Genomic DNA, 9,550 nt, shown 5'->3' on the forward strand with positions numbered 1-9,550 from the left:
AGGCCTTCTTGGACAACATCCTGCAAGGAATATTGGGCCATTATGGCCAAAGCAGCTCTGGCATTACAAGAGACTTATTTAAGGACATTCCCATCTGCAACTGTTAAAGAATGCAAGGTAAATTTAAAGTTCAGCTGTGGCCTCAGAAAGAAACTCAATGGAGGCATATACTCTTGTAGAGGACACAGGCCCTAGAAGGAGGCTTAAACTCTGGCTCCATGGCCTACTAGCTGCCTAACCATGGGCAGGTTGGTTAGCTTCTCTGAGCCTCAGTGTTTTCACATGTGAAAAGGAGATAATAGTAAGATTTACCTCATACAATCCTTAGAAGGATAAAAGAAGGTAATTCATGTAAAGCTTTTATGAACACGTCATACCTGTGAAAGTCAGAGCTGACCCACTAAGGGTACCAGGGAAGTTTTTAAAAAAGTAAACACGACGTAGTTTATGTTTCTTTGTTATTCTTATTTTAATAATCACACAAACAACTCAGAGCTTGAGTTTCAGTCATCATCTGGGCATTTCCTTTGGAAACCAATGAATATCATCTCTCACCCTAAAAAGGAACAAATATCTCAGGCTTTCCTTGACATCATGCAGCTTCATCTAGAGAGGTAAAGCCCATGAATGAGTCTGTGATCTTCTGAAAGTGCCCCATCAGAGAAGCACCAAAAAGAAAACCAGATGGGCACATTAGCATCTTTCCAGCATTAGAAACAGGACACCATGAAGTATTTCAGAATCTTTTATAAACGCAGGCTTTGCAAAGGGCTCCACGTATAACTAATGCACAGAGCGGTACTGCAGACCCATCATGCTCCCTGATACACAATGAATCAGGGTAGCTGAGTGAACTTGAATGAGCAAAGACAGGGCTCATCAGCTGTACCTGGCACATAGTAAGTGCTCAGTTACAGGAAGCTATGGTGGTGATAACAGACACAACAGAAGAGAACTTGCACCTTAAAAAGAAAGCATAAAAAGGATTTGGTGATATCATTTGTCTGTCAGAACATGGATATTTAAAAATATGCTCATCCTGCCATAAATATTTGATCAGGAAGTGATTGTTATCTAACTATGATATCCCAAAACCCTGTAAGGAATGTGAACTGTATGTAATGCTCCAAAATATTTAACAGTCTGAGCCTATTTCGTGGTATCACCTGGTTGAAAATGCAAATAATTCACTTTCTGACAACTTTGTAGCATGGATTACTTAATTCAACAAATAGCTATTGAGCACCTACTCATCTCTAGGCATTGAGTCAAGCAAAATGGGCAAGAAGCAGAAATAGTTTTTTAGCAGTCCTTCGTCTAGGAAAAAATTTCCAAAATATATACCAATAATTCAAAAAACCAGTGGAGTCAGGAGCAGGAAAGAGTCTATACAGGAGCATCTAGAAACTGGGCTTTGAAAGCATGCAGAGGTGAGAACTGGGGCTTGGAGGATGAGCTGAGGAGTTCACAATCTTTCTCACTTTGATCACTGCCTACTTTGTTAAGCACAAAACCAATGACCACAGCCACTTCCTTCAGTGAGCTCTGAAAAAAATGAAGACAGTATAGCATCCAAGGAGAGCAGATTTTGTTCTTTTAGTTAAAATCTAAGGCATTTTTCTTGTGGGTATAAAACGCTGTGTTGGGAAATACATTTTCTAGTGCTTCTGTATTACAAACAAATAGGGCTAATTCTCAAAACCTGGTTATAAAAATAGTGTGCAAACAGGAGTGTTGCCTTTCTTTCTAAATATCTAATAAAGCTTAGAAAGTTTGCATGATATTTCATAGACAACTTTCACTTCGATGTCCTGGGCGAATGTGCAAACTTTTTCATGAATAAAAAAATATGCATCCCTTGAGTAGACTGTTGACACTTGGTGCCAAGTGTCGCCTTTGATTAGAGAGTTTCCTCTCTTTTTCAAACTATAGAATTGTTGCCCAATGAAATAATTAACCCAATCTTGCCACACTTGCAATTTTTCTATGACACTCAAAGTACATTTCTAGTCTGATGCTACATATTACATGTCATTTTGGTTTTCTCATGGAGGAGGAAATCAAACTGTCTCTGTCTGTGCTGTTCAAATCCCTAAGGCAGGGGGCAGAAGCCCCGGTGTCCTGCCTGTGAATCCACACATGCCATCCCCACAGGACTGGCCCAAACTTTGGCGGGCAAGCCTGCCCACAGAATCGGTGAGCTGATGATGAATGGCTGTGAAGGCTTTGTGATTGCTCAGGCTCCTTTGTGGCGCTGGACAATGGAGGAGGACACAAGTCTGGCTCAGGAGAGCAACGGATAAAACTGCTGGGCAGGATGGCGGGCTCCTGCCGACACGACCACTTGTTGACGTTGAAAGAATTTCACAACAACTGAGCAGAAACAGAAACGATTCTGTTCGGCAGGGCTATTAGTTGCAACGTGTGGCACCGGAGCGGTCAATCCTGATGTGTTTCCTCACTAATGAGCTCTGAATGCCCATTAAACTGGGCTGCCACAGGCCCAGAGCCACCCGGACAATGGCATGCATGAATGCCCTCCCCTGTTGCTATTGGTTGGCCCAAGGAAGAAACAACTGGTATCACTCAAACTTAAACAGAGTTGACAGTACAGTTAAATGATCATTAATTAGAGTTTGTGGTCAGATAAAGACGCAGAGCCATTTCTAATGACAAGATAGGTTAGCGTGACTCACTTGGAAGCATAACCCAGTCCGGTTCTGCCCTATTTCTTGCACCATGTGGAGGGGATAACATGAGATTTTAGACAGGGTAAAATAATCTGTATAATAGCACATTGGGGAGGACAAAAGGAAAGCTTTATAAAACATAGGGGCTCTTGGATGGCTAGCAATACCTCAAAAGGTAGGGGTGAGAACTGAATTCAACTATATAAGTAGGAAGTTCTTTGGGATGTTGTAATGTGGCAGGGGGTGCGGAAGACTTTGATTAGAAAATCCTGGCTCTTAAGTGTACTTGTTGGGTGACCTTGAGCATCACTGTAAATGCAGGTGCTGCACTGTAAATGCAGGTCTTCCACCTGCAGATGGAGATAATCCTAACATCGACTTCACAAGGTTATCACAAGGATCATGAGTAAGACCTTGTAAGTTGTGCTGAATCGCACAACTGTTGGAGATCTCTCACTTTCGAATGAAACGCATTATGCATGAATGTGATCTAAACATCGGGTGGGGGGGTCTACTAACCTGTAGAAAAGTAAAAGTAAAACGTTTTCTAGCATGAGGGCAATTTTAAACTTTGTTTTCCAGACATTGCATTCTGAGAGAAACGAGTCAAGTGGTAGAACATCTCAGACGAGGTCAAGGAAAAAATCAGTTACTCTGCTAGAGGCATTTCTCTGAATCTTTCATCTTACGATAGTTTGTTGAGAGAAATAATGACAATAGGGCTGAATGAAGAACAATGTTTAACAGTAGCCATTATCCTTAGAAAATTAATGTCTTGTTCAGAAAATTAAAAACATACCCGTGCTCACTCTTGACGTCAACGTCCATCTCTATGCTGATCACTCCTAAATATCTATCCAGAAAATCATCTGCTCTCCTGTGCTCCCAATCTAGACTCCAGACTTTCTACTGAACATATGTAAATGGATATTTCATCTGTGTCTCAAAATCTAGATGTCTGTAAAAGTTAGTTTTGTTGTATCAAAAGCAATCCCAAAATGTAGTGGCTCAAAACAATAACTGTTGGTTTAGCTAACGATTGTGTGGATTGGCAATTTAAGCTGGGCTCAGTGAGGTGGTTCTTCTGGTGTTGTCTGGGCTCACCCATGATTCTGTGGTCAGCTACCTGGTAGGTGGGAGCTGGCTGGTCCAGAATGGACTCAGTCATGATGGCTTGTTTCTACCTCATGTGTCCTTCCATCCTGCAGTAGGCTAGCCTTGAGTTGCTCACATGGGGGCTGCATGGTACCAAGAGGAACAGCAGAGATATGCAGGTCCTCTTGAGGCCTTTGCTTAGAATTGACACATCATTGCTCCCTCTGCATTCTAGTGGCCAATGTAGGTCTCAAGGTCAGGTTAGAGCCAGAAAATCAGAAGGAGTAGAATGGGTTTCTGTTTTTTTGTGGTAAAAACTGCAAAGATTCATTGCAAAGAAGCATGGATACATGGAGAAAAATATCTGGGGAAAACTCACTGCAAAGAAGTATGGATACATGGAGAGAAATATCTGGCAAAGTCTCACTGCAGAGAAGTGTGGATACATGGAGAGAAGTATCTGGGACCCTTTTTATAAGCAATCCAAAACTGTCTCAGACTCATTATGTTCCTAATGAAACTTTTTATCACCCTTGTTTTCCCCAGTTTAGTTGAAAGCATCAAGATCTACCCCAAAACTTTAAGGTCATTCTGACACATTCTATGCTGACATTTAGTGGATGTCTGAGTTTGCATCTGTCTTTTTCATTAATGTTTACACATTACTTCCATTTCAGCAGACTCAACGTTACTATTGATCTTTCTCATTTGGGCCTTGGCCATTACAACTACTCAGCTGGTTTCTCTATATTAGTTTCCTATTGCTATTTGAAAAAAAAATACCACAAACTTAGAAGCTTAAAAAAACACTCATTTATTGCCTCACAGTTTCCAAGGGTCAGAGTCAGGTACAGGTGGGCTGGATTCTGCTCAGTGTCTTCCAAGGATAAAATCAGGGTGGTGGCTGGGCTATGTTCCTTTCTGGAGCTCAGGTCTTTTACTAAGCCTATGTGGATACTGGCAGAACTCAGTTTCTTGTGGTTGTAGACTGAGGTCCCTGCTCTCTTGCTGGTCATCAACTAGAAGTCATCCTCAGCTCTGGATGCCACCTGTTGTTCCCGCCATAGGTCCTCTCCATAAACATGACACTTGATTTCTTTCAGGCCAGTAGGAACTCATATCACTGATTTCCATCTTTCTACCACCCCAGTATTCTAAGAAACAGTTTTATGTATAATATAACTTAAGCACAGGGGTAAATTTTCTGTTATCATTTGCTGTATAATGTAACCTATCCAATGGAAAAACTAACCCATCGTATTCACAGGTTCCTTCCAAACTCAAGGGTAGGGGATTATATGAAGTGTGCACAACAGGAAGTGGACATCTTGGGGATCACTTTAGAATTTTGTCTTCCATATCCTTCTCCAATCCATCTTCCAAACACAGCCATCTTTTTAGAACACAAACTAGATTATACTATGTCTTCAGCTTCTAACCCTTTCCTAGATTTTTATTGTCTTTATTAGGATAAAGATCTTCCTGGCAGATTGAATCTTTCCCTTGAAAGTATTTGTCATATAATATAGGACACAGGGAAAAGGCTCTCTGCTTTGAATGTAGCATATCAAATCAGAGAGGTGAATAGGCTAGCAGACAAACCACACATATATAAATGAGTGATTGGAGCTCAAAACACACGATCTGTTTGATTTTCTTTTTTTACTTTATTTAATCATAACCCCTATGCACTCAGAAAAAAAATCAGAAACAAGATATCATGGGCCAAATGTTTCTTTTTTTCTCCTTTTCCTTTAAGATTTTGGAAGTAAAATGCAAGCATACCACATAAACTAACATACATTTTTATTAATTAAAAATAATCAGAAGTGATCTGTAAAACCTGTACAATTATAAATACTCAATCACATACAGTTAATAAATAGTGTTCAATTTCATTTACTAACTCACATTTATTGTGTGACTATTATATGCAGATGTTGTGCCTAGATTATAGACATCATTTCTTTTTTTTTTTTTTTTTTTTTGAGTTGGAGTCTCACTCTGTCGCCCAGACTGGAGCGCAGTGACCGCTCCTGGTCACCGCAGCCTCAACCTGCTGGGCTCCGGCGATCCTTCCGCCTCAGCCTTCCGAGTAGCTGGAAATACAGGCACGCGCTACCACGCCCGGCTGATTTTTTGATTTATTGTAGAGATGAGGTCTCGCCAAGTTACCCAGGCGGGTCTTGAACCCGCGGGCTCAGGGAATCCACTTCCTTCAGCCTCCCAGGGCACGGGATTACAGGCTGAGCCACCGAGCCTGGCTCATCATTTCATTTAATTCTTAAGACAATCAAATGCAGTAGTTATGATAAACTCCATGATCTGATTGAGGAAACTTAAGTAGAAGACTTAGGTGGATCCCAGCTAATAAGTGGCAAAAATGAAATTCTATCCTAAGTAAGATTACATGTGAGCGCTTGCAGTCTGGCAGCATGATAGACCCAGTGCAGAGTCCTTCCAGGACTAAACATACACACATATTGGATAAAATATAGCATAGCTTTGTTAAACATACATGAATTCAAAATAAAGATAGATAAAGTCCTAGATACCAGAATAAACAGCGAGAGTGAAGACTACACAAATACTACAGCAATTCAGAAGATGCTGGGTTCAGATAGATTTCCCAATAGCTAGAGGTTGGGGTTTTCATGTGCACATAGGAAAACAGAGGAGATTAACCTTGGCTCTACTCAAGATGTGCAGCTGAAACTGGGGCATCCGCATAATGTTCTAACGCTGGCAAGGCTACCCCACAATGCGAGAAAAGAGAGACCATCCTCACTCACAAGGCCATGAAAGCAGAAAGGACTTTCGTTTTTGCTTGGGGCTCGAGGCAAGATAAAACGGTCCTCACCTGCCCCATGAAATATCAGAATCCAAGCCTGAACTGTCTGAAGGTATGGCCAGTTGTATGTGCATTCCCACTGGTATCTAAGCAAAGAAACACATGTAAGCATTGGTCTTAGATAGAAATAGCTGGTATATTCACAAACAGCAAATGAACCTGTTGTATACCACACAGAAGTACTTCTACCCTGGCATGTGTGAACCCCCCAAGGGAAGAAAATACAGGTGAAGATGATTTCACAGTGAAAAACTATAAATCATATGGAGAAATGATCCACTGGAAGGAAGAAGCAGCAGACACAATGAAGAGAAGGATGAATACCTCTGACATTTTGGAGATTGTTATGTCTAAAGGAAATTATAAATATTAAAATAAAAAACTTAATTTTTGAAACCAATAGACTGAAAACTGAAACAGCAGATTTGAAGAAAAACTAAATGGAACTGTGTAAAATGGAATATTTTACTTAAAACATTAAAAATTCAATAGACAATGTAGGAGCATATTAGAAGAAAAATAGGGATCTGGAGCAAAATATGAGGAAACTACACAGAGTGCTATGGAGAGGGATACAGTGAAAGGACATTTGAAATTTAGAAGAGATATTAACAACAAGGAAGAGGGAATATGATGATAGAAAACCATCTTATTGGGCATTCCAGAAGAAGAGATTAGATAATGGATAAGAGAAATTATTCGAAGTTATAATGATCGAGATTTTTCCAGTCTTTATTAAGAACATGTGGTAAAACGAGTTAATCCACACCTGATAGTCATGATGGAACTGTAGAGAACACTTATTTTCGTGTGTAGTCATAATCAAAAAGACATTCCCTCCTGTGGAATAGTAGACTGATGAAAGTCTTCCCAGCCATAAAAGTAGAAGTCAGAAGATAATGGACTGGTTAATGCTCAGGAGAGGAAGATGCTCGTTGTGTGTGTGTGTGTGTGTGTGTGTGTGTAGGCTTTGTCCCCGGAGGACGAAGATGATGTAACCTTAGAAATAATTGTTAAGGTAATTTATTACAGTGGCAAATTAAAGAAAAAATGTTATAATTTGAAAAAATACAACCCAATCATTATTTCCAAACGTTTAGCAAAATAGAAATGGAAGAAATATAAATTTTTCTTAATTTGATAAAGAGAATCTACCTCAAACTGTAAGCAAACATTATAGATAGAAGCGTTTCCTTTAAAATCACAAAGAGCTCAAAGATTCCAGCTGTCAACTTCTAATCAACATTGTATGGAAGTTGCAATAAAAACTAGTGTGGCTTAGCCATGGGCTGGGATAAAATTATGGCAAACATATATCCAAAAAATGACTTGTATCATAACATAAAAACAACTTTTTTCAGAATGCATCAATAAGTTATCTATGAATAAATCTAAAAAAACACGTGAAAGATCCTGTAAAGAAAATTATTAAAAATTATTGAGACACACAGGGGAAAATGTTAAACTTTGAAATATATATATATACACACATATGTCATAATAGGAAAGTTTGGTGTCAAGAGATGTCAATTCTCATCTAATAAATCTCTAAATTCAGTGCAACTAGATCACACCCCAACAGAGTTTTCCAGAAGTTTGACAGAAAAGTAATTCTAAAACTAACATGGATGAATAGAGGACCAAGAATAAGCAAAATAATTTTGAAGAAGAATTAGGAGAAATTTTCCTGGTAATATATTAAGTTATTAGAAGTTGATTAATAAAATCTGGATGCTATTGTCGTAGGCATAGTACCAACAAATCAATGAAACAGAATAGAGAACTCAGAAACAAACACTTTTACACAAACAGGGTGTGTGTGTGTGTGTGTGTGTGTGTGTGTGTGTGTGTGTGTGTGTGTATGTAAAGCTGATATACAAGGGGGGGGCAAAAAAACAGGAGTTATCTTTTGGAGGGTGAGTTCCCTGTAATACACTCAAAATCTGTTCCTCTGGATCAAATGGTCTATGAGAATTTTTATTTGGAAGTTTTGAGAAGGTTGCATCACGATTTGCAGAAGAAACGTCCCAAGGGGTGACAAACAGGTGACCAGTTCTTCTACCATGGCAGTGCACCTGCCCACACCACACTGAGGGTTCAGAAGTTTTTGTCTGCTTGTCTGTTTTTGAGTTGGAGTCTCACTGTCACCTGCTGGGCTCCGGCGATCCTGCTGCCTCGGCCTTCCGAGTCGCTGGAACTACAGGCGCGCCCTACCACGCCCGGCTCATTTTTGATTTCTTGTAGAGATGAGGTCTCGCCAAGTGGCCCAGGCAGGTCTCGAACCCGCGGACTCAGGCAGGTTCAGAAGTTTTTAACCCCTGTGCCCCACTGTCTCTCCCAATCTCTCCCCGACTGACTACGTTTGGTTCCCTGGATGAAAAATGTCTTCCAAGGGAAAAGTTTTGCCCATGTGGAGGAGGTGGAACAAAAACTGGCAGAAGCAGGAAACGGCATCAAAATTGGTGAGCTCGAAAACTGTTTTGAACCGTGGAAAAGCATCTTGACAGGTGTGCTGCCTCAGACGGAGAGTTCTTTGAAGGTGACCGAAGTTTAAACATGTAAGAATAAATGCAAAAAATTTTACATATAAATTCCGGTTTTCTTGGGGTCCTCCCTGGCATGTGGTCAAAGTAACATTGTAGATTACTGGGGTGTGAGAGGTGGGGGGGGGGGGGGGGGAGAAACATTCACTACATAGTTTGGGGACAACTGGCTTAACGTATTGAAAAAGACCACATTAAATCTACACCTTATAACTTTCACAAAAAAGCGGTTCTAGGTGGGTTAAAGTTCCAAGAGTAAAGTGCAAAATATTATTGCATTTAAAAGGAAAAAAGAAGCCGGGCTCGGTGGCTCAGCCTGTCATCCCGCGCCTTTGGGAGGCTGAGGAGGGTGGATGGCCTGAGCCCGCGGG

The sequence above is a fragment of the Carlito syrichta genome, unplaced genomic scaffold, assembly GCF_000164805.1.
Source record: "Carlito syrichta isolate Samal-C Ts95f unplaced genomic scaffold, Tarsius_syrichta-2.0.1 Scaffold316500, whole genome shotgun sequence".
Taxonomy (NCBI): Eukaryota; Metazoa; Chordata; class Mammalia; order Primates; family Tarsiidae; genus Carlito; species Carlito syrichta.